This window comes from Ursus maritimus, unplaced genomic scaffold (genome assembly GCF_017311325.1).
Source record: "Ursus maritimus isolate PB19 unplaced genomic scaffold, ASM1731132v1 scaffold_6, whole genome shotgun sequence".
NCBI lineage: Eukaryota > Metazoa > Chordata > Mammalia > Carnivora > Ursidae > Ursus > Ursus maritimus.
Window position 1 is genome coordinate 17,813,821 of NW_024426774.1, and position 24,672 is coordinate 17,838,492.

The 24,672-nt window shown below is 47.2% G+C and overlaps 1 protein-coding gene across 3 annotated transcripts in view; it reads left to right on the forward strand.

Annotated features, from left to right (window-relative positions):
- The first annotated feature begins 3,524 nt into the window (after positions 1–3,524).
- The window catches only part of LOC103671695 (kelch-like protein 29), a 214,417-nt gene continuing 193,269 nt past the window's right edge, over positions 3,525–24,672 (forward strand). For all 3 annotated transcript variants that reach the window (XM_040622940.1, XM_040622939.1, XM_040622941.1), the window contains exon 1: positions 3,525–3,861. The gene's annotated coding sequence lies outside the window, so the exon portion shown is untranslated. The remainder of the gene's footprint in view (positions 3,862–24,672) is intronic.

Genomic DNA, 24,672 nt, shown 5'->3' on the forward strand with positions numbered 1-24,672 from the left:
ATTTCAGGAGATCACCTACCCTGTCCCGTGACCCAGCTCTTGGGACTGGTCACACTAATTCCACAGGTTGCTGTGATGACTAAAAAGATTTCATGGGTAGAATACCTGGTCCAATGCTTGTGATGTGGTAGCCACCGAGTAAACAACTGTGTTGTGTGGCTATTATTACAAGTGTAGATAAGGAGAGAGCTCCATCTCAGCCACAGTGGGCACTCCAGGCAATCCCGGTGTGGCTTCCTCTGGTGCCTCTCTAGGGGACAGTAGTAGCCTTTCGAGCGCAAAGCCCTAGTCTGATTGCACAAATAACAGAGGAATGAATGCTCTAGAACATTCCAGTCTACTTCCCTCTGCACCGCCCATCCACTCCTTCACATTCATTCTGATCCCAGAGCTTAGCTTGGGGCATCTCTGTCAGGACAGAGGGGTCTGCCTTTTGAAGCACATTCACGGGGAAATTTGGGACCAGGGCAGGAGTTCCCATATGCAACACCCAACAAATCCCACTTACCATGCGAGAGATCCTTGCCAACCACAGAACATATTCCATATACCACAGAGCAGGGCAGGGAATAACCCAGAACAGATTGCAGACACCAGCAAGATCTGTGGAGAGAAAGAGAGGAGTTCCCTTACACAACACAAAGTTGTGTGTATGTCGCCAGCGTATGTCGCCAAAACCCTGGGGGAACTGGGGCAGATGACATGAACGACAGTGCTCCAGATGAAATGGAGCTCGTGTCCAGGCCAGAGCAGATCCTTCACAGGCAGCTATGTCCAACTCCCAACAGCTCCCAGCAGGGCAGAGCCCCACTGCCGAGGAAGATCTAGGCTTCAGACTGTAGAAATACTCATTTGCATTCAGGCTCTGGGAATGAAAGAAGGGGGGGGGCTGGAGGGAGGGTAGACAAGCCCTCTGTGATTCTAATTCGCACAGCTTTTCCTATTCAACTGACAAGGCAAGCTGCCCCCATCCCCCACCCCAGCGAGCTGTTATCTAGTTTGAACCCTGGAGGCACCGCAACACTCTGGGACTGGCACCCTTGGCATCACAGAGGCCAAAGGAGGTCTTCTTCTGTGTAGATGGGGATACAGCAAGGCTTCTCCCCTCTGATAAGGCCAGCAGGGAAACCCGGAGAATCCTCATACCTTCACCTAGAGATGTAGCGGAGGAAGGATTCGTGGAGTGTGTTTTTCCTTCTCTTATTTGAGGATCATTCAAAATGATCTGTAAGACATTATGAGTGCCTCAAATTGGCAGGACTTAACCCATCCCAGCCCATTCAAACCTCAGCTACACTTCCATGATGCCCACAGCTGTCCTGTATGGTACTTACTGCTGCAGAACGTAGCCCGGGGGATTCCTACATGTTCACACGTGGGGGGTCCATGCAGATCATTTCAGAGGGTGGCTTCCTACAACATGAATGAACACGGACTCACCTTGTGCCTTTATTCTCCTCTTTGCCTTGAGTCGGGTGAGGTGTTACCTGTTGTTGCCTGTTACCTACCTTTTAAAAATCCCCAGTAATCCGTTTTTCTCCATTTTCCTATCCACAGTCCTCTTCAATCCCTATTTATACACCATCTTAACAACCTAGCAGTCGAGCCACACCTTCTCCTTCAGGTGTTGTTGAGGACCCTTGGGGAGCTCTCCTCCCCCTACTCCCCCACTATACCCCTCTGTCACTCTCTCTTGAAAAGACAACAGCACTTTTCCCAGCCGACCCCCTCATCCAGGGTGGATTCCTCCCCGCAGTGCTTTGCCCTGTCCCCTCCCCTGTCCCCAGGCTTCACACTCCAAAACTTTATTCCATTTTTTTTTTCTTTTGCCAGGAAATGCAGTTACTCTTACGCCAATGTGCCATTTCCCTGGTGTCCTCATTCCCTGTCACTGACAGTCCTCCTGCTACCCTCAGTAGATTATTATTATTTATTATTTATCAGCCTCCGCACTGTACTCTCTTCCCTACAAGACATTAAAGAAGACACAATCCCTGCACTGAGTTTACAGCCAGGGAGAGCAGAGGCCTGGATTCAGACATCACAATAGCGAGCCGAGCGCAGGGGATTTGCGCACCACGGCCTCGCGTGGACCCCCGCGGCCCCAGAGGATGAGGGCGGGGCCTGGCGGAGCCCGCCCCAGGCCGGCTTCTCCCAGTTCCAGCCAAAGAGCTCGCAACTCGCTACTTTACCACACCCCCTCCCCAGTTGCTACCCAGGCCTCAGGCCTCTGCAGCTCCGTCAGGGGGAGCGGAGGGTGCGGGGGTGAGGGGAGGAGGTTGAAGCCCACAAACCCTTACATTCAGGCTGGGGGCAGGGGATAAATTTCCTCTGCAATTCAAAACCAGACGAGGGGGAGGTAGGGGAGGAACGAGAGGTCAGGGAATAAAAAACAGAGCTGGAGATTTCCCAGGGAAGACTGGTGCTGAAATGGAATGTTCTGGCATAATGGAAAATCCCGCACTGGGGGCTGCCACGGGCCTCCAGCCAAACCTTTCCTACCAGGGTTGACGTTAGGGTCTGTGTGGATGGCAAGTGTAGACAGAGGTGAAGGGGCTAAGACAGTCAGTGTAGACCGTGGTGGTGGTGGTGGTGGTGGTGGTGGTGTGGTGTGGGGGCTGTCAGTGTAGACATGCAAGGCTGGTGTGGCCAGATTAGGGGCTGACTAAACAGAGAGGTCGGGTGGATTCGAGTGGGTCAGTGTGTACAGGAAAGTCCGCACGCAATGGGGAGAGTCTGGACAGAGGAGAGGGTCGGTGGACAGGATGGGCGGGCTAGTCGCGGTTCTTCAGAGATTTGAACAATTCCTGCTCCTTTCTGTGGCTGGAGTGTCCTAGGGAGGGCGGAAGCTGAAAGACGATTGGACTTTTCGTTCTCAAACTTTTCTGCCAGTTTCCTCAGGTGTTGAGAGCAGCCGGGGAGCTCGCCTCGGCCGCTTCCCCCAACCCTGGGCCGGCGGGGCCGGGAGGCCGGGGCCACGCGCCGCGCATCCACCGGGCGCGGCCGCGGAGCCGGGCGAGCCGGGAGCCGCCGCGGGGGGGGGGCGGGGGCGGGCCGGGGGCGGCGGACGGACGGACCGACACACCCGCCGGCACTCCGGGCCGGGCCGGGCGCGCCGCTGCTGGGGATCCCTCGGGCTCGGGGAGCAGCGCCGGGTGCCCTGCCGGGGGCGCCCCGCCTCCCCCACCCTCCACCCCCGCCCACTCGGGCGCCAGTGATTGGCTCCGCCCGCCCCTGGCTGCGCGCCGAAGCCCGCCTCCCTCGCAGCTAAAGAAGACGGTACCCGGAGCGGAGCGAGCCAGAAGGGAGCATGGTCCCCGCGCCGCGGCCGCGCCAGCCCCCGCGCCGCCGCCGCCGTCCCCGCCGCCGCGGATCTAGCTGCAGCTCCAGCCCCGGCCCCGGCTCCGCAGCGCCCGCCCGCAGCCCCGGCGGCCGCCGCGCCTGAGCGCAGCCCCCGCCCGGAGCAGGAGCCCGGAGCAGCCCCAGCCCCGCGGCCGCCGCGGCTGCGGGGAGAGGGCGGGGGCGATGCTGCCGGAGCCGCCACCGCCGCCGCCGCCTCGGTGAGAGCCGCGCCGCGCGTAGCCGCACAGGCTGACAGGCAGAAGGACTGACTTCCCTCTCCCGGGCATCCTCCCTGGGCTGCCGGGAGGCGGCGGCGGAGGAGGAGAAGGAAAAGGAGGAGAAGGCGGAGAGGAGGAACGCGAGGAGGTGGACCTGGATCCGTTTCTCCCGGCCAGGACCCGAGCGGCCCCAGCTACCGCTACCCGCCGGCGCCGTCCCCTATCCGTCAGCCCTCCTGCGCCCACCCGCGACCCCCGGCTCTCTGGGCGTCGGGCCGGGGCCGGAGCGGCGCGGCCAGAGGTAAGAACCAGGTTGGGGCGCCAAGGATGCGGCGCCGGGGACCCCGGGTCCTGGTGGCTGCGTGGGGCCGGGCCAGGCTTGGGAGCGGGGCCCGAGAACCCGGAACGCTGGGCTCGGCTCCCGCGGCGGCGGCGGCGGCGGCGGCGGTAGGAGCCTCCCGCGTCTGGACTCTCAAGGCTGCAGGAGCCCTTGCGCCTGCGCTGCTCTAGGGGAAAAAGGGGGGGAAAAACGTCCTGCCCCCGGGTGTGTATGCACAGGGGCTGCCGGGAGCCAATATCGCGGTGGTCTGGGGTGCTGGAAGCGAGTGTGACCCCCGGCCCCGGCACCCCCTGGCTGGGCCCGGCAGTGCGCGTTCCTCTCCAGGCCACCTCCCCGGAGCGGCCCAGGGCCCGCGCCGGGCTGGGGGCCAGGAGGAGGCACAGAAGGGCTGGACCCCAGGGGTGGCCGCGCGCCCTGCCCTTTGGGGAGGCGCGCGCCTCTGTGCAGTGGGAAGCCGAGTTGGGGTTTTGCCCCTTCCTGTCCTCAGACCCTGCATTTGGGGACTGGGTCTCTTCTTCACTCAATCCCAAGTAACTTTCGAGGTAGAAGAGCTTGTAAGCCATGAGGAGGGAACCCGCACAGACCTGGTTGTGACCCCCGTCCCTTTAACCTTTTGGGTGCCAGCGTGTTTGGGGCGCGGAAAGGAGAGCCCATGGGGATGGTGAAGGGACGAGGATGTGGCGTTGGGTGGGGAGGGGTTGTTTATGTGTGGGATAGTGTGGACCCCAAGCTGTGCGATGTGGGAGTGTGGACGAGCGCCCCGACCCCGGCGGGGGTGCAGGGTGGCGGAGTGCTCACGTCCGGGTCTCCGTGGCCTGGAGCGGGCCGAGAGCGCGAGGTTTTTCTGCGGTCGAGGCGCGGGTGCGGGCTTTGGGCAGCGCGGGCCCCGGGCCCCGAGGGAGGGGCGCGCTTGCCTGGGGCCGCGAGAGCGGAGCCAAGAGCTGGGGCAGGTCCGAGGCAGCTCCCGGGGCAGGTCGGGTCTGCGTTAGCTGGGGAAGGCGGGGAAGGCGGGGACGCGCTGCCTGCCCACGGCCAGCGGTCACGGAGGAGGGGTGGGGGCAAAGCGCGAGTCTCAGATGCCGGGGTCCGCCAGCTGAGAAGCCAGTTGTTGTTCCTGGGCTCTGGAACCCAACGGCAGACAGGGTCAGTTGGTGGGTCCTCCCGCGGGTCCCTGGGGATGCTGCTGGGTAAGGAGCCGCCGCCTTTGCCATCCCTGCCGCTCTGCAAAAGCTCTGCTTCTGCCCTACGGTGCTTGCGCCGCGGCGCGCCCCGGGCGAATCGTGGACGCAGGTATTTATGTAGCATTAGGCGAGACCTCGGCGCTGGAGGGACCGGACCGTTGAGGACGCCGTGCTGCTGCTGCACGCGAAACTTCCACTTCATCAGCTCAGGGACAGTCAGGCTCCAGTGATGCAGGCTCCAGCTTCTCATCAGCCGAGCTATGCTGGGCTACGCTGAGATTCGGACTCCTCTTGCAGTGACAGATCTGTCCTGGTTACAGCTGTATTTACCCTAATTACAGTCTCTTTAAAGTCATATGTCTGGTCCCTGTAGCGTTCCTTCCCTTGCCCTGTGGTCTTATGTCCAGCTCAGCCCTGGGAGAGCATATTAAAGGAATTATTTCGGTGTAGGGTGAATGGCATATTTAATTAGCCCACTTCATTCCTGAGGTTTTAAAAAATTATATCGGGGAAGTGTAGAGCTAACTTTTTCACTCTTAGCGGGGTCAAGAACAATTGTACAGATTGTTCATCCTGGCACTTGGTAAAATCGTTGCCCTGTAATGCACAGGTGACTACTTTAAGGGCTGCTTGATGTGCATGTATTCGAGTAGTCACATCTTCTAGGTGTTTATACAGGTATGGAGCTGTGTGCTACTGATGACTATAGTCTCTGTCCCATGCATTGTTCTGAATGCTCTTGATTTATCATCCTGCTATAAATCAGGGAATTACTAGCATGTGTCCTTAAACTCTATATGAATTTAATGACATTTAAATTGGCTTATGAGCTGATGCATTTAACCAATTTTAATAACTTCTCTGTACAAGCATCTTATAAACCATATTTGTCCATGATTAAGAAAAACATTTTCTTCTGCTCAGTCTCCCCATTTCTACACAGTTAACAGGAATTTATATGTCTCCAACTTTCATTTGCAAGCAACAATCCAAACGAAATACCTAGAGTTGTACTGAAATAAAAAAAAAAAAAATCCTATGGTAGCTATGGTAACAAATAGATTAAGGGTTATTGGTTTTCATCTGTATGTGCTTGGGGGGGGTGGATCTAGTGTTGTGTCTTTTTAATTATGTTTCTAATGAGTAGTGGTCATACTTCAAGTACTCAGTGTGGGAGATAAGCCAGACCGAAAATTCAGTTTTGTGAGCGGTTTATTGGAACAAAGACTAGTAGAGCCCAAGAGAATGACTTCTGCTAACTGCAGCTCCTCATATCCAGAAAGCAAATAGATAAAACCTTTTTTGTTTTTCAAGTAGATGAGAATTGAGTTAGTCCCTTTAAGATTAGAAAATGTATTTTTCTTATAAGCTCTTACCAAAGGAACCTTTAAATCAGCTCCTGTTTTCTAGGAATAAACATGTTAGAAGTGTGGATGTTGGTGTGGATTGAGTGTCAGAGTTGTTATCAACACCTGTCAGTCTAAGTGAGGCATATCATTAGTCTATTCAAATCTCGCCTATTTCAATATTCATGCATTTCCATGGTGATCCATTCCATTTTTGTTTACTTAGTCAACCTTATAAATCTTTGGCATCAATTTCAGTTGTGCCATCTTTTTTTCTTTTATTTATCAATTGATTCGGCTGCAAATCATTCCCAGTTTAAAGGATTTCCTCTTTTTTCCTGCTAGTTTCCAAAAGTTTACACTGTTCCTGGTTACACACAGATATAAAGGGGTTAATTTTTTTTATAGGCTCAAATAACACCATTGATGCTAATGTAGTTTTTTAGCATCTCATTTGATAATGTGTGTGTGCATGGGTATTTTTTTTCTTCCAGCAGGCTTACCGTAAAGCTTTCTTGCTTTATGGCCTGGGGACGTCAGTGCAATCCAGCAGAATTGACTAAAGAGTTTCCCTTCCTCCCTTCCTCCCTTCCTCCCTTCGTCCCTCCTTCCCTCCCTCCCTTCCTTCCTTCCTTCCTTCCTTCCTTCTTTTATCTTTCCTTCCTTCTTTCCTTAGTTTTATTTTTTTCCCCTACCTTATAATGGTTCAAGGAATCTTTATATCTTCAGCTATATCCGCTTAAACAGACTTTGGAACTTTGTGTTTTTGCAACAGGCCTATCCTTCTAGGATCTTTTCTAGTAGTAGCAAAAGACAGAAGGTTCTGGAGTGTCAGAGGATTTTTCAAATACAATATACATTTAGTCACAGCATATAGTATCCCTAGGATCATTGTAACATTGTAAGTTCACTGACCAGGCAGCTTTGCTTAAATGCAAGCCATGCTGTTGCTCACCCGCTTTCATTTTGCTTTCTAATGATGCAGTCCCATGCTAATCACACCCTGTATATTTCAGAAATATCAAGGCAAGCGTTAGCACGCTACTGACTTATTAGGATCAAGCGAAGTAATTGGAACACTTAAGTTCAAAGTCAGATGGAGAAACGGAATTATAACCAACCTCGTGATTCTATAATCGGTCAACTAAATGCCTGCATGAGGGTAGGGGGGGGGAGGGGGAAACCGTAACTAAGAAATCCCGCCATAGGTTACGGAAGGTGAAGATAAACCAAGGCAGGAACGAGGTAGGATGACTGGAGAACAAGAAATCTCTTTGTGAACACGTAAATCACATGGAGACCCAAATGTTTAGAAACTGGAAGAATATTTGTAGTTTGTGCAGAAGAGGCTCATTTGCTATTTCTCAGAAAATTGAGGGTCATTTCCCAATATGCTAGAAAAATTGGGTAATGTAGTCACTGGAGAGTACTTTCATCTGAAGTAAGTTTTACCACAGAAATGGTCTTAATAATTTTGGCTAAGAAGGAAAAGTGAGTCAGGATCCTTTATCTGTCTGCTGTATCAGAAATGATGAGATCAGGACCACTTGGAAAGCAGATTCTGTGGTTCTTCTTCAAACAGCTGCACGCTTGCTTTCCCAACACCCTAGGCAGAAAGGTAGTCTGTACTTTCTTCAAAGAAATCACTTGAAAACAGGGAAATTGGAGCTGCAAATTAGGATGAGGCAAGTTGATCATTAGCAACACAGCTATTCCTGAAATGAACGTAATTGTCTTGGGGCATTTCCACCTTTAGGGTGGGAAGGGGAAGATTTCTCATTTCCCTTGAGAGGGAATCTGCGTAAAAGTCAGGTGGTTTGTAGACGTTCAACAGAGGCAGCGGATGATGGTGATTCCAAAGCTAGAACAGAACAGCTGAGCACTGTTAGGGCAGGGGATCGGGCTTGGGCCAAGAGGTCAGCTCCCCAGACATTCAGAGGCTGCTATTGGCCCCACAGGTCTTTATAATTATTTTACAGAGTTTTGAAAAAATTTTTAAAAGATTTATTTATTTTAGAGAGAGTGCACACGAGCGGGGGTGGGGGGCAAGGGCAGAGGGAGAGAATCTCAAGCGGGCTCCCCCCTGAGCACCAAGCCCCACATGGGGCTTGATCTCAGGACCCTGAGATTATGACTTGAGCCGAAATCAAGAGTCAGATGCTTAACCGACTGAGCCACCCAGGTGGCCCTAGAGTTTTGAAATTTTTAAACCATTAACTCTTTTAAAGATATGCACACACATATACATAAATATATATAAAAACATATACGCACACATATATACAAACATATAATCTGCCACTTTCTTTTTTTTTTAATTGTGGTTTAAAAACACATAAAATTGGGGCGCCTGGGTGGCACAGCGGTTAATCGTCTGCCTTCGGCTCAGGGCGTGATCCCGGTGTTACCGGATCGAGTCCCACATCAGGCTCTTCCGCTATGAGCCTGCTTCTTCCTCTCCCACTCCCCCTGCTTGTGTTCCCTCTCTCGCTGGCTGTCTCTCTCTGTCGAATAAATAAATAAAATCTTTAAAAAAAAAAAAAACACATAAAATTTACCATCTTTATGTTTTTAAGTCTATAGTCCACGTCATTGTGACATGGATATCCAGAACTTTTTTGTCATGTAAAACTGAAAACTTGTTCCCATTAAACATCAACTGCCCATTTCCCCCTTTCCCAGCCCCTGGCAACCACCATTCCACTTTCTGTGAATTTGACATATACCTCACATAAGTGGAATCCTCCAGTTCATATCTATGAACACGGGTGTACAAATACCTCTGAGATCTTGCTTTCAGTTCTTTTGGATATATACCCAGAGGAGGGATTGCTGTATTCTACCACTTTTTACACTCATGTATTACACTGATCTTCTCTTTAGGAGACTTGGTGAAAATGCAGTGAACAGAACACAGTCAAGCAAAGAATACAGTAGATGTGACTGACATTTGCACTTCCTTTCCTATGTGTACATTTCCTGGCAAGTCCCTTGAATCTCTTATGTTTTGCTTTTGGGGCTTGTCTGAGTTGCAGCGATATTGCAGAGTGGGTAAAGACAGGGGCTCAGTGTCAGAGTTGAAGTCCAGTCCCTGGTGCCTACTAGCTGTGTGACCTTGGAAGGATCCTTAATCCCAGTAAGCTTCAGTTTTCTTTTATGAAGAAGGAGGGAATAATCCTGGCTGATTTTACGCCAGTAAAACATGCATCCCAGTGTCTGGCCTAGAGACGTGTTCTAGAAAGGAGAGGTTAGGTGAAGGAGTCATGACAGCATTGGCAGCAGCAACCCCTGGAAATCTCAGAAGTTATAGACACCTATCCTGCTAAATTTGATCACAGATATTTCCACGGTACATCACCGTGTGTATATATATTCTCTGAGTCTCATTATCAGTACTTACTCTGAAAAGCAGAAGAGATTTGCATCACAATTACGATAGTCAAAAATATCTTTAAGTGGATTTCATATATGAACTTTTAATTCTATTTTTTAGTATCATAATTTTAGAGTTGATATGGATTTTAGAGGTCAGCTAATTTACCCATTATTCAATCATCAAACTTGTAACAAATGCCAATAATATGATGATAATAGCTTCCAGTTTTGATTGCCCACTCTATTTTAGTACTTTACATATATTATTTCTAATCCCCATATCAGCACTGCAAGGTAGGGATTATCCACATTTTACAAATGAAGATGAGGCTCAGAGAGGTAATCAGCTGGCCTAAGACCACAAATCTAGCCACATTGTACAGCTGTTTGAATCCAGATCCGTCAGCTACCAGCCGGTCTGTCTTGTCTTCTCCCAACATGTGGGTGTGTTTCTGATCCTCTAGACTGGGCCTTCCTGCATTTACATTTCTTTACAATGCCTTTTATTTGTCAGGGACTGCGTTGTCTATGCTAACATTTTAAATAAAATAATTCTATTAGAGGGAATATGAACTTAAATAAGAATTATTAACTAGGTCTGACCAGCATTCACTATACTTCTAGATTTGCCCACCTGCTTCCGTTTCCTCTGGTCCTGGAAGGCTAATGAGAAGAACTTTTAGATGCTTTAATGGCTTCTGTTCCTGTGTTAAACAGTGTAATAAATAAAGAGCAAATTGAAGAATAGAAATGATGTACGAAGAATTAAGGATCCACCCAGAAGCACTACAGACTGATCTAGGTTCGTTCACTTTTGAATCCCAGCGCCTAGTACAGTGATGGGCACAATACTCCCTAGTGAAAATGTTTGCCTGCCTCAGTTTATGCCCAGAGAAGGGGTCAGGTAATAGACATCGAAGACTACTTTTTGGATTTTCTTTTTGTTCGGTGGCTATGTAGTTATATCTTCATGGTTTTTCATTGCGTGGAATTTTAGATGCTATATTTGGGCACATATCTATAAAATATGCTTGTTGATGAATTCTAACTAATCTAAATGGAATCTTCTAGGATTTAGGACTTGAGACTTTGAAGACTAATTTTCTTGGAGCTTCTTCATTCCCGTGATAACTTGAATCTATTCGGCACTTTTGCGAGTCGACACGAAGTCCATCCTTCGTATCACACTTACTTGCAAGGTGTCGTCCCCACCAGATTTTTTAATTTGTGGCATTTCACAAAAGCATTGTTTTAAAGAAAAATACAACACCTAGGAATTCCTATTTTTATTCTTCAGATGAGTTTTTTGTAGGGGGAAATGGGCAGAGCTGTGAACAGAGCTCGCGGCAGACATGACAAAGAGACGTTCGCTCCCTGTTTTAACTCTTCCAGCCCTCGTGCGGCTGAGGAGGACTTCTCCAGTTTGAGATGCACCATAAGAGAAGCATGGTCACCAGTGCCTGTGATCAAAACTGTTAACTAAGTGCCCGCACCGGAAGTGCCAGCAAGAGCTGGGCTGCAGAGGGCACACGGGGTGGCGCTGGCCCCTCCTGCGCGCCTGCCTGTCCAGCCCCGCCACCTCCCCCTTCCTTACTCCTGGGCTGGTTTTGACCCTAAAGGTAAAATCAAGCATGAGGCTTTCTTTTTCTTCAAGCATGCCCGCCAGGCTCTCAGAAGCAGGGTCAGGGGTGAGGCAGAGAGGCAAGAACAGACAAGAGGGCTCTCTCCGCCTTCTAAAAAGCAAAAACTAGTGCAAAGCTTAGGCCAAATTAGAGACCCCACGGTGTTTCACATCGTCCCTGTTTTCCTTTTGGACATCTCACGGCACTGAGAGGTGGTGGGGAATGGTGAAGCCAGGATTTAGATAAACTTTCCTTTCTCTTTTACCTTCTCTTTGCACATTGTCAGCTTTGAGCACTTGCTTTCGGATCAACACTGCAACGGAACTTAGCATCTCAAGGAACTTTAATGATGTCTATTCAGCTCCTGGAGCTTCTGAGTGAGTGTGGACTCAGTAGCTGTTCACTGAGCAGGCACTGCTCCTTTCCTGTGCTGTCTCATTTGTTGCTCACCCGGGGACATGGGTGGCATTATTCCCATTTCACGGATGAGTTCTAGAGAGACAAAGCATTTGCCAGAGGTCAGATCGACCAGCATGGTGCTGGATGGGTTAAAGGGATGAACAAACCTAGCCTCCAGACAACTGCCAACCTACAAAAAAGGGAGAGCGCCAATATCCCCTTTCATGCAGAATATAAATTGCTTATTAAAATAACACAATAATTACACATTTAGCCACATTGCTCGCTGATTACCACAGTCGCTATAATAAGCTGAGGGTCCTGCTAATTTTATTTTAAGGCCTGAAATAAACTCCAAGAAACAGAGACCTACCCGTAGGATTTCAGATACCTTCGCACTTCAGCGTGCTGTCATCACCATTTGTAAACTGAGCCAAACCTTGATCCTGAGTTATTTTGAAGGCTTAGGTCTAACTGACCACTTTTCTTCATGGTCAGAGGCTCCTTAAGGGGCACTGACTTCAATGTATGAGGAGGGAATATCTGAGAATGACATGAGTTCCTGTTTACAAAGTGCCAAGAACAGGGCCAGGTATGTCACAAGTGCTGTCTCTGTATACGGGTGGGTTGGGTTCTGCCCCAAATCATGTGAACAAGTGGTTATTTCCGGATTCATCTTGGGAATCATGGTCTCCCTGAGGACAAGAACCATCTTTGTCTGTTAGCCTTGGACCTGGCCCACATTGGGTCCTCACGGTTGGACACCCCAAGACAAGGTCCCAACCAGGAGAGCTCCCAGTCTAATTCAGAAGCCCATGGCTCCTCATGAAGCATATGGGAAGCAGGTGGAGTAAGATCAATGAGTGATCTGGTCCGGGAAGTTCTGAGACCCAAGGGGGAACAACCTGATCATGAATGCTGCTGAGGACGTCCATTCAGTTCTGCCTAAGCACATAAGTTGGATCCTGCTGCCATTGACCAGGCTCTCCAAGCCAGTAGAGAGGAATTAAAAACCGTGCTACTCCAGACCCCATCCACAGACTGTTACCAGTCTGTGACAAGATAAATTGGAAGTGAGCGTTTAGAAAGTTCCATTGCATTTGACATTGCCTCGACAGCCAAGAGCATGATCCTTAGGCTTATCCAACAAGGTATAGACCAGTTTGGACCATGTCAAACTCTCACATGGGTTGCCCAGAGAGTGCCATATGGTGTGAGCTGTGTTCTAGCTATGCATGATAGGACCACACTTTGGTTTTAATAGATTGGTGATACCAACAAAACCCCAAAACCTGGTCCTTCATCACATATGGATGTGGAGTACAGCATGGAAGCCTAGATGTGGTAGTCTTGCCAAAGCCTGTGCAGTGATTTTCTAAAGCTCCCATCTAGAATCCCTCATCACTGAGGCCAACTTTGCCACCTTTAGGATAATAAGCAGACTGAATTCTGGCCAATCCGGCAGGGCCGCCTTAGCGGGGACAGCTGCCGCGTCTGTCCCGTCCAGAACATGATCGCCATTTGGGGTGGGCTGTGATGAGGGGCACCTGCTCGGTGTGTATGTGCATCCCCAGCCCATCTCCCGGATGCCGAGTGAAAGCTCACACCCACACTTCTCTTGGGGCCATTTTGTTGCATTTCTGCACGATTTTGGTCTTTTGAGTTATGGGCAGGTTATTTTGCCATTCAACTAGCTTATTTGGTTGACGTGAAGACATACAAGATGACCGTGCTCTGATCGTGGCTTTCTGAACCCAGAGCAAAGGGCACAGAATTTGGGAAGCATGAGTACCGTATTTGGAAGCCGGGCTGCTGAGACCTGGAGGCTGCATGCAGTGTGTGTCTGGCTGATCTTGCTAGCGAAGAGCCTGCCGTAAATAGAGTGCTGTAATCTATTCGGTTCATGCTGTTCCAACCAGCTTTCATCATCAGAACTTGAATAATATTCAGACTGTGAAAGGAACATACTTCTTGCTGCAGCCTAGGTGTGCCAAGTGGAAGAGCCAAACATCTCAGTCTACCAATCTACAGCAACACGTGGCAAAAAAAAAGGAGCACCTGCAGTGCTTCATGAGATGGGGGGAAACTGCCTTTCTCCACAATCAAATGGCATTAAGATTTAACATTTCCTCCTTTCCCCCAGGAGGAGAAAAATTATTTTCATGGGAACCATGCTTCATGGAAGTCACTTTTTTCCTGTCCTGTGAAGTCACCACCTCCTTCATGGTCTGAAGGGACATTTCCTCCCTGGTCCCAGGTGTCTGACAGGGCGTGCTCTGAGACCCCTGGGGGAGAAAGCTGGCAGGGCAGAGATCCATGGGGCTCACTGGAGGGAGGGGACGTGGGGTGTACAACCTGGAAGGCACCGGTGACTGGGCACGAAGGGAAGGTTGCAGGCAGCCATGGAGAGACCAGTAGGAAAGCAGCTTGGAATACTGCCTTGCTGGGATAGCCCACCATCATCCTGTGGCAAGGGCTCCAGCCCTGGGTTTCTAGATGCCAGCCCCTGCCTCTCCCTATGCTGTCTCCTTCACATCCCCGAGTGAGGAGGACATTCCCACCCTGCTCAGGTTCTCACCTACAAATTTAAGCCTCCTCTCCTAGATTCTGCAGAAACCACAAAAAGCCATCTTTGTGGGTGCAGACTCCTAGGGGAGGCTGCAGGGATGGGGAGGGGCACTCACTGAACTCTCATGTCACAATTTGAGAACTAGCTGTAACTGTCAGCTATTTTTATTCCAGGTATGCCTCCCAGGATGTCTGGTCTTCAGAAACATGTTTTGATATCTAGAATAGACACCTAGGCCAGTGATAGTCTCCTTGGTCCTAGCACAAGGGGAGGCAAATTGTCTGTCCTAACTCTTTGCTTCTGTGCTCCACATGACCACACTGGGGGTGGGACAGGTACAGGGGATGTGAGATTGACACCTAGGGACTGAGCTTGTGACGGTGGGGAGGGCAAGACTGGGTTCTCAGCCCTGTGCAGTTACAATGAAATCTTTCTTACTTTCAACTCAACAATAGCCTGATTAAAAAATAGGCAAGGGGTGGGGCGCCTGGGTGTCTCAGTTGGTTAAGCATCCAACTCTTGATTTCAGCTCCCATCATGATCTCAGGGTCTTGAGATCAAACCCCATGTTGGGCTCCATGCTGAGTGTGGATCCTGCTTAAGATTCGCTTTCTCCCTCTCCCCCTCTCTACCTCTCTCTCTCTCTCTCGAAAAAAAAAAAGGGGGGGGGGAGGCTTGAATAGACATTTCTCCAAAGATAGACCAGTAGCCAAATAAGCACATGAAAAAGATGGTCAACATCACTGATTAGGAAAATACAAATCAAAATCATGACGAGATACCACTTCATATCCATTAGGATGGCTATTATAAAAATGTTTAAAAAGCAGAAAATAGCAGTTGCTGGTGAGGTTGTGGAGAAATTGGAAACCTTATGCTCTGCTGGTGGGAATGCAAAATGGTAAAACAGCTCTGGAAACCATATGGCAGTGCCTCAAAAAATTAAACATACAATTGCCATATGATCCAGCGATTTTTATGGGTATATAACCAAAAGAAGTGAAAACAAGGACTCAGATATTTATACCTGCAGGTCTGTAGCAGCATTATTCACAATAGCCAAACGATGGAAGCAGCCCAGGTGCTCATCCACAGATGAACGGTTACATAAAATGTGGTTTATACATACATCGGAATAGTATGCGGCCTTAAAAAGGAAGGATATTCTGACACACGCTACAACATGAATGAATTTGAAGACATGATGCTAAGTGAAATAAGCCAGTCACAGAAAGACAAATATTGTAGGAATCTACACGTAGGAAGTACCTGAAGTAGTCAGACTCCTACAGACAGAAAGTAAGATGGCGGCGGCCAGGGGCTAGGAGGGGGAGAATGAGGAGTTCCTGTCTAATGGATACAGAGTTTTAGTTTGAAACATGAAAATGTTCTGGAGTTGAATGGTGGTTGACGGTTGCACAACAACATAAATATACTTAATGATGATGGACGGTACATTTAATAAAACAGTAAATCGTATGCATTTTTACCACAATAAAAAAACAGACTTGTAAAAAAACATATTGCAAACTGGTTCTCCTATTAAATTCTTTGAACAATTTGCTGGGGGTAGCAGGGGGAACCATTTACTTTAACAGTTCAACAGCTCTTACTGAACACTCGCTGTGTCCCTAGCCCTGTGGTGGGCATAGTATTTATTTTATTTGAGGTATAGTAGTTGGGGCAATAAAATAAAGTCCACAGATCTTAAATGTTCAGTTCTGTGAGTTTCGATAATCGGATATTCCTGTGTAGCTACCATTCAGAGTAAGATATAAAACGTTTTCTTCACCCAGAAAGTTCCCTGTGCCCCTCTCCAAGCCATCCCACTTCTGCTCTCCGACTGCCTTCTGCTGTCAATCGCCATAGATTAGCTTTGCCTGCTGTTGACTTTCGTAGAAACAGAAATATACAGTGTGTACTCCTTTTCGTGCCCCGCTGGTTTCACTCAGCATACCCTGTGTGCCATTTATCCATGTTGACATGTGTCCCTGTAGGTCATTCTTGATTGGTAAGTGGTATTCCCTGGCAGTGCCGCAGTTTGTGTGTCCGTTCTCCTGTGGATGGACGTTGGGTGACACTGTGTTTGGAGACACCCACCAGCAAGTGAGGTTGTTAGTTGGCCAATTGGAGGTGTCCACACAGGTTGGGGCTACCATACAAGTTCTCCATGCTTGGGGTTTTCCCACTTGACTGGCTGCATACCCAGAGTTGGATGTTCTCCAGGTAATGGCATTTTGGCCATTTACACTAGAAATAGGGTATCCAAGGGACCAGGCCCATGTGTTGCCACTGAAGAGATTTCTTCCCTGAAGGCACATCACAGGGGAAGCTAAATCTCAAGAGGCTGCTTGGTGACTGCAATGGGGACAGGAGGTTGGTGGATGGTCTTAAAGGTCAGTGTCCCTGAGCGATGACTGCACCATCCCCAGCTCAGGTGGTCACCTGCAGAAGTGACCAGATACCTGTGGGGCCCAATGTGGGGGCAGAAGGGGCAGAACAGTCTCCTCGGGCAGGACTGGAGTGGCCAGTTCCCAGCTTGGCCACTTCCTTCCTGGTTTGGAGCCTCTGGCCTGGTTAACATGTTCTTTCGGTAGCCATGTTAACACCTTTCCTTTCGTCTGAGACTGATGCATGAGCAAGTCTCTCCTTACAGCAGTTTTGCCCTCTCTATTGTGACCCACTCTCCAGTGAATCTGTAGTCTGACTCTCAGGTCGGTGTCCCCTTTTTACAGAGCTCTGGGCAGTGTCTCCTGTCATGAAGTAGTGAGGCCTCATGCTGAAGAGCCATGGCCTCCGCTGCCAGGTCGATCTGGGCTCAGCCGCCTAGCAGGGCCTCCTACAAATGGTGGGCTCTTACTTCACCTCTTGGAACCTAGCTACCTCCTGTAATGACACTAATAATAGCTTTGCTGCCCTCTGTTCTGGCTGTCACGGGCTTATAGGAAATTAGGGATGGGAGGGAAATTCCTGCCTTCCAGGAACTCAGACAAAATTCGTCTTCGTCTGTGTGAAAGCTCAATTTCGTTGTTTCCCTCATTCCCACATTCCTAGGCAGTGCTTCATCGCAAGATGCAGATGATGCAAGTGGGGAGTGTGGGGGTACGATCTGAACCGTTGCTCTTTGGTAGAGAGCTGTGGAAACACAGGGGGAGGGGAATAGTCACCAGGAAACCCCACAGAGCAAGGAGAATTTGGAAGACCTACGAGGACAAGTGTATTTGCTATGGTCTCCCTCCCTCGTTCTAGAGCCTCGGTCCATATATTCCTGGCCGCCAGCCCAAGTCCAAAAGCTCACAAGCCCAATATAGCTAACAGATCTACTCCCCCTGTGAGAGATAAGCTTAGAAGACCCAGCTTGGCTTTGCATAGGATTTAGAGGACGCATTGCTTACAGCTCACCTCTGAGACATGTCGGTGGCCCAGCTGGGTGTGGACGAGTCCCGTGATGCTCGTGGGGATGGTGGAGTGGAGTGTGGAGCCCATCCCAGCAAGTCAGGGTATAGCAAGTCCTGCCTGCCCATGGGTTGGCACAGGGGACCTGGGACGGAAGGAAGGATCTGCTGCTCTGACCTGGACGAGACCATCCTCAGTTCTCTCCCCCTCTTCCTAATTGAGAAGTCTTGCCTGTCTCTCTACCCAGTTCAGAGCCTGTCTGTCCTGTATGGCTTCCTCAGGAGAAGCTGCCTGCCTGTGGGGATTACTTGACCCAGGTTCTCCATGTGACTGCTTCTTAGGAGCCCCAGCGGACCACGTGCCCTGGGGGATCGATTGCCTCACCTTTGTTGATTTTCCCTAAGGGCCTAGAACAGTGCTGAGCACATTGCACAGTTTGATCCAGCAAAGCGCAGAGAAGGGAAATGCCATTTGAGATTTGCCAGTCAGGAGCAGAGCAGGAACCGGGATCCCAGATCCTAGAATGTGCAAAGAGCATCATCAACAGTGCAGGGAGGGGCAGGAGTGACAGGTCTGGGTGAGGGGTCCTTTCCTGTGAATCTAGTGCTGCTTCATGCTCTCCCGGGTGCAAAAGTGCAAACCCTGTGGAATATTCTCTCTCTGCTGGTTCTTGTCACGTGGAAGTAGGGATTATTCCCTAAACTGTGGCTCAATAAGAGATCACTTCACCAAGATGTGAAAAACCCATGCATCCAAAACTGAGCCACAAAAGATGATCTTTGCTCCATTTTTTCCTACACACCAGACACAAATTTTTTCCAGGACACTCATATGTGTGTTCGTCTTCAGTCCTTGGGCCTTGGAGTCTCCCATGAAAGGCCTGTATTTGGTTCGCAAGTGTTGCCTATGTTCCCCCATCCAGTTCTCTTCCCTGTCTCTTCCCCAATCTAGGTTTAGGTGTCCCTCTGCCCAGCTACGAACCTCACTGGTTTGTCTTGGGGAAAACCTATCCTTGGAGTATGTGTTGGGCACTGGGGTGGGGTTGACAAAATGGTGGCAGGAAAACTGTTCCTAGTTTTCTTCCGATCAGGAAACCAAAAAGAAGAACCCAAAATACTTCTTTGGGAATTGAGAACAGAGTTTCTAAAGTGACTTATCATGAGTTTGGGTATTTGAGGGAATTGGTTTTAATTAAGAGGGAAATTTTGTTAATTAAAGGAAATCAGGCACCTATGATGTATGTACTATAATGTCAAGGATATAAAAACAAAAGAGCATAGGAAAAAAAAAAGGCTGAAACCATGCCATAATGTTAACAGTGATCATCTTTCTACTTAAAATTTCTCTAGATTTTTAAAAAATAATCGGCGTATTTTTCATAATGGGAAAAATAAAAATTTATATAACAAGGGTAAGAGATTTAACTGTACTAATAAGGTTAATTTTTGCCTCCCACCACCCCTGTAGTGAGCAGTATGTGTTTGTGTACATGCCCACACTAACACTGACGAAAACGCGAAAAAGACAAGCCGCCATGTGGAGGAAATTTTTAAACCACCCGTTTTATAGGGAGGAAGGAACAGAATCATTTCCTATAATTCCATATAAAATCTCCCTCCTAGTGAATCTCAGATACGCCTTAAATGAACAGTTCTGTCAGGGTTATGTTCCATCTATGGGCTCCTGCAGGATCCGAGATTGGGGGGCTTTCTCAAAGGTAGCTGAAACAGGCTTCAGATCATAAAAGCCTGCCTCGTTGTGTTGCGGTGCCAGCCTTCTCCACTAACTGTGCCCCCAAGTGGTCACTTGTACCTGTAAATTACAGCCCGCAAAAAGGTTTGCAATTACCAGGTCTCAGACTACAGGGTTTGAAGTTTGATGATGATGGCGATGGTGATGATGATGATGGTACACGACAAAAAGCAGTGAGAAAGGGAAGAGGAAACCCAAAGCGTGTGTGTGTGCGTGCGTGTGTGTGTGTGTGTGTGTGTGTGTGTGTGTTTGGGAAGCAAAAGATAGGGAAGCCTTTTTTGAATGTTTACCTTCCCCACACCCCTCCAGAAAGCGTGTGTTGTGTGTGTGTGTGTTTCCAGAAGAGGTGGGGGCGACTGTGAGCAGAGCCCTCCCAAGAATTCCGGAGACTTTGCTCTCCTTTCTTAGGAGTGCACCTCCGTGTCTTGCACGGCCTGCTTCTCTGCAGGCGCACTCCGTGATCGTCTCCTTGGCAGTCTGCCAGAGACTGTAAGTGTACAGAGAATTGTGTTTTAATAGAAGGCTTTACCTCTGATACAGATTTAAAATGAGAAAGAAACTTTCTGTTCCTCAGCCGGAGCGGAATGCATTTTGCTTCTCGCGAAATGCTGGTGATTACAAGCTCATCTTACATAATTTTATTATTTTCAATTGCTGCCTGTCAATCTCAGGTGATGGTTTCCTGGGAGCAGAAAAGGAGGCAGATTCTGGGCGATGACAAAAAAAAAAAAAAGTCACCCAGTCATTAGCACATCGTACAGAAGTTTAGAAAGGAGAATAATTTTCTTTGTGATGATACTGTTGAAGACATTCAGAACTTGCATACCTGTGTTAGTTGTGCAGGAGAGAATTGAGTACTCTTTAATGGCCTTCTAGAAAATGTATCTTCACTTTAACAAAGGGTTGATGTTTGAGATTTTTTTTTTAAAAAAATCTTTAAATCTAATGAAGGAATTGTCTTGAATAACCACATTTTCAGAAATCTTTGACACCGTCGAGGTGGTCCACTGTCACGCCCACAAGAGGGCATTTTCTCATCAACTTCAGGAAAAACGATTTGTTTCCCAAAGAGAAGCTGAGAGGCCTGGGGGGAGGAGAGTGTTAATCAGAAGCAGGGGATGGAGAGGACCTTGCGATTGAGTTGTATGTATGTTTCCACTTACTCAGTCCTGCCAGCCTGCGAGCCAGTGTTCCCGGCCAGGAATTCTGCTCACTGTGTTTACTCGCTGTGTTGTTAATGTCTTATTCCCAGAATGACTGGGAACCAAAGGAAACCTTCGCAAGGGTTTCCTCCAGATTCGAGATTCCATGTGCTAGCACGGAGCTAGGATTAATTTCTAGAGCTGGTGTTACCCGTCAGTGACTTAAGTACTAAATTTCATTTTCTATTATTATAAGACTCCTGCCAAAGAATTCAGTATCATGACCCTGCACCTTCCCTAGTTCCAAGTTCCTTTACTTATTGAATAAGCATTTACTAGGCACCTAGTGTGTGTCAGCATCGAGCCTGGCTAAGATCCTGCATACATTCTTGATAGGAGACTTAGCATAAAAAACAGACACAGATAAACACTGGGGTGTTATCTAGATAATTATAACTGCTATGAGGAAGGATCATTGGGAGAAGGGAAGAGGTCCTATTTTGGATTGGGTAGTTAGGAATACTTCTCGGAAGAGTCACAGTTATTAGTTTGCTAAACAACACTTTAAAATTACCATTCCCCCCTTTTTTTTTATTCTTTACTGAAATTCAATTTAGTTAACATATACTGTATTGTTAGTGCCCGGGGTAGAATTTAGTGATACATCAGTTGTATACAATACCCAGTGCTCATTACATCAAGTGCCCTCCTTAATGTCCATCGCCCAATTATCCCATCCCCCCACTCACCTCCCCTCCAGCAACCCTCAGTCTGCTTCACACAGTTTAGTGTCTCTTATGATTTGCCTCCCTCTGTTTTCATCCTATTTTGTTTTTGCTTCCCTTCCCCTATGTTCATCTGTTCTTTTTCTTAAATTCCACATAGGAATGAAATCATATGGCATTTGTCTTTCTCTGACCAATTGATTTCGCTTAACATAATACCATTTAGTTCCATCCATGTCGTTGCAAATGGCAAGATTTCATTCTTTTTGATAGCTGAGTAATATTCCGGTGTGTGTGTGTGTGTGTGTGTGTGTGTGTGTGTGTGTGTATTCCACAAGCTTGCTCAGCTCACAGCCACATATATAAGACATGAGTAGAAGGTTGCTGCTCCCCACCCTTGTGGTTCTGGGACACTGGATGGGGAGTCCAGCTCAAGAGCTGTGATGCCCTTAGCGATGCGTGTGACCATTTCTGAAGCCAGGAGTCAAAGCTCTACTTTGAACACATGTTTTGGAAGGTCAGAGCTATATGAGCTAGGCAAATCAAGGAGAGCTTCATAGAAGAGGCAAGTCTTCAACTTGACCTTGAAGGGTAGATAGGTGTAAGAAAGAGGATAATGGGGTTATAATGGATGGTTCCTTTTTTTGAGTGAATGTGGAACATTTTTGGGTAATAAAAGCAGTATCCGTTGTGTAATATTTTCAAGCATAACAAAGTGAGTAATAAGCTCTAAAGACCTGTTGCCTAGAGGGGCACCTGGGTGGCTCAGTCAGTTAAGCATCTGACTCTTGATTTTGGCTCAGGTCATGATCTCAGGGTCATGAAGTTGAGGCCCACGTCAGGCTCCCCACTCAGTGGAGAGTCTGCTTGAGATTCTCTCCCTCTGCCCCTCCCCCTGCTCTCTCTCTCTTTCTCTCTCAAATAAATAAATAAATCTTTTTTTAAAAAAAGACCTATTGCCTAGACATGGCTGTTGTTAATATTTTATTATATTTTCTTCTAGTCTCTTTTTGCATTTGCACAATAGCTGGGGCCATGTCTCAATGAAATTTTGCATTTTTTTTTTTTTTTTTTTTTTTTTTTTTTTTTTTACATTAGAACATTTTCCCATGTCATTAACATGATTCTTGGGTGCCTGGGTGGTTCAGTCGGTTAAGTGTCCAACTCTTGATTTCGGCTCAGGTCATGATCTTAGGGTTGTAAGATCGAGCCCTGCATCCCGTTCCACCCGTGGAAGCCTGCTTAAGATTCTCTCTCTCCCTCTCCCTCTGTCCCTCCCGCCCTCTAAAAAGATGATTCTTAAACATCACTTCTTAATGCCTACATAGTATGCCATCATGCCTGCAATCTTGTTTACTCAGCCAGGGCCATCAGCTGTATTTTTTTTTTCTACTCTAACACTCTGGGGTATTCTTGTGTATCAATTTGGCTCATAATTTCGGTGTCAGACAGATCTGACAAGACCCAGCTCTGAGGGTAACATCAGGCTCATCACATTATCCACCAGGGCCTCTGTCACATGGAGATAATACTACCAGCCTTATGGGGTGGTTATGAGAGATACACGAGAGAATGTTTTGGATAGAGTTCTAGAAATAGAATTACCAAGGTTTGAGGTTTTAAAAATTATATAACTTTCCAATTGTAAGAGTAATGTTCTTTATGGAAATTTTTAACAGAAAGAAAAACCATGGCTAATCTCATCACTAAGACATAAAAACAATTAACATTTTAGAATCTATTGTTTGTCACTTTCAGCAGAATTGGTATCATACTATATATATACATATATTTAATTTTATCTCCTACTTTTTTCCCTCTTAACCTTGTACTGATCTTTTCTTGTCATTACATATTCAGAAACATGATCTTAAAAGGCTACATTTCATTACACTCCTTTAGAGTAAAGTACCATATTTTATTTAACTAACTTCCTATTGTCAGATTTTTAGATAATTCAGTTACTATTTGCTATTATAAATATCATTGCAATCAGGTAGTGTTGAACATAAATATATGCAGACATTTGGGATTATTGCTTTAGGATTAATTCCCGGCACTGGTATTATCAAATCAGAGGTGGGAACATAGTGAACATATTTATCTGTATTGCCACATTGCCCCCAGAAAGCCTGTGCTGTTTGCTTTCCCATAAATAGCACATGAGCACCCATTTTACCCCACTCTTACCTATTATACTTTTAAAAAAATATCTTCATCTGTTGAATAGGTGAGTCATGGTATCCCGTGGTCTCAGTCTGCACTCCCTTAATTACCAGTGGGCCGGAGCATTTGTTTCTATGTTTATTGACATTCCTGTCCTTTGCCTGTTTTTCTATTTATATTCATCTTTCTCTTATTGATTTGTAAGAGCTCTTTATGCATAAGAGGATATTAACCTTTTGGTGTAATGTTAGAAATATTTTTTCCCAGTGTGTCATTTGTCTTTTAAATTCATTTATGGTTCTTGGTTGTATAGAAGCCTTTAATTTGCTTGTCATCCTATTTATAAGCCTTTTTTCACTTTGATGTTTATTCTCGTTTTTATGCTTAGAAAATCTTTCCCTATCCTTGCTTTCCCTATCTGTTCATTTACATTTTCTTTTGTTTCATAATTTCATTTTACATATTCAACTTTTTATCTGGTTCTAAGTTATCTTGTTTTAAGACAGAAGATAGGAATTTAACTTTCTTCTTAGTGCTTACATAATTCTCGCAGTTCTGTTTATTGAATGATCTACCCCCAGCCCCCATTTGAAATGCTACCTCTCTAGTATACTGAATTCTTATATAGGCTAGGCTATGTTTCCAGGCTATCTATTCCCTTCTGTATTTTTTCTATCTGACCAAATGCTATACCACATTGTTTTAACTATAGAAACTTTTATATTACGTTTAAAAACTGTTAGTAAAGATCATCTTCATTACCATTATTTTCAAAAATATTTTTAGATACTGTCTCTGACGCATCTCATAGCCCAGGTGAACTTTAGAATCATTTTTACCAGGCCGAAACAGAAACAAAAACGAAAACCTGTTCTTGACTTTTTTTTACATGCTATCCATATGAATTAGAGGATATCCATAAATTGATTTATAAAGAATTGACATCCGACTGCAGTATTGAGTCTTCTCATTCAGGAACGTGCCATCCCCTTTACTCTCTGTGTGTTTGTTTAGGTTTACTTTCATATCTCTCTGTAAAGATCGCTTCACATGAGCTCTGCATTATTCTAGAAACTTCATTCCTAAATGCTACATATCT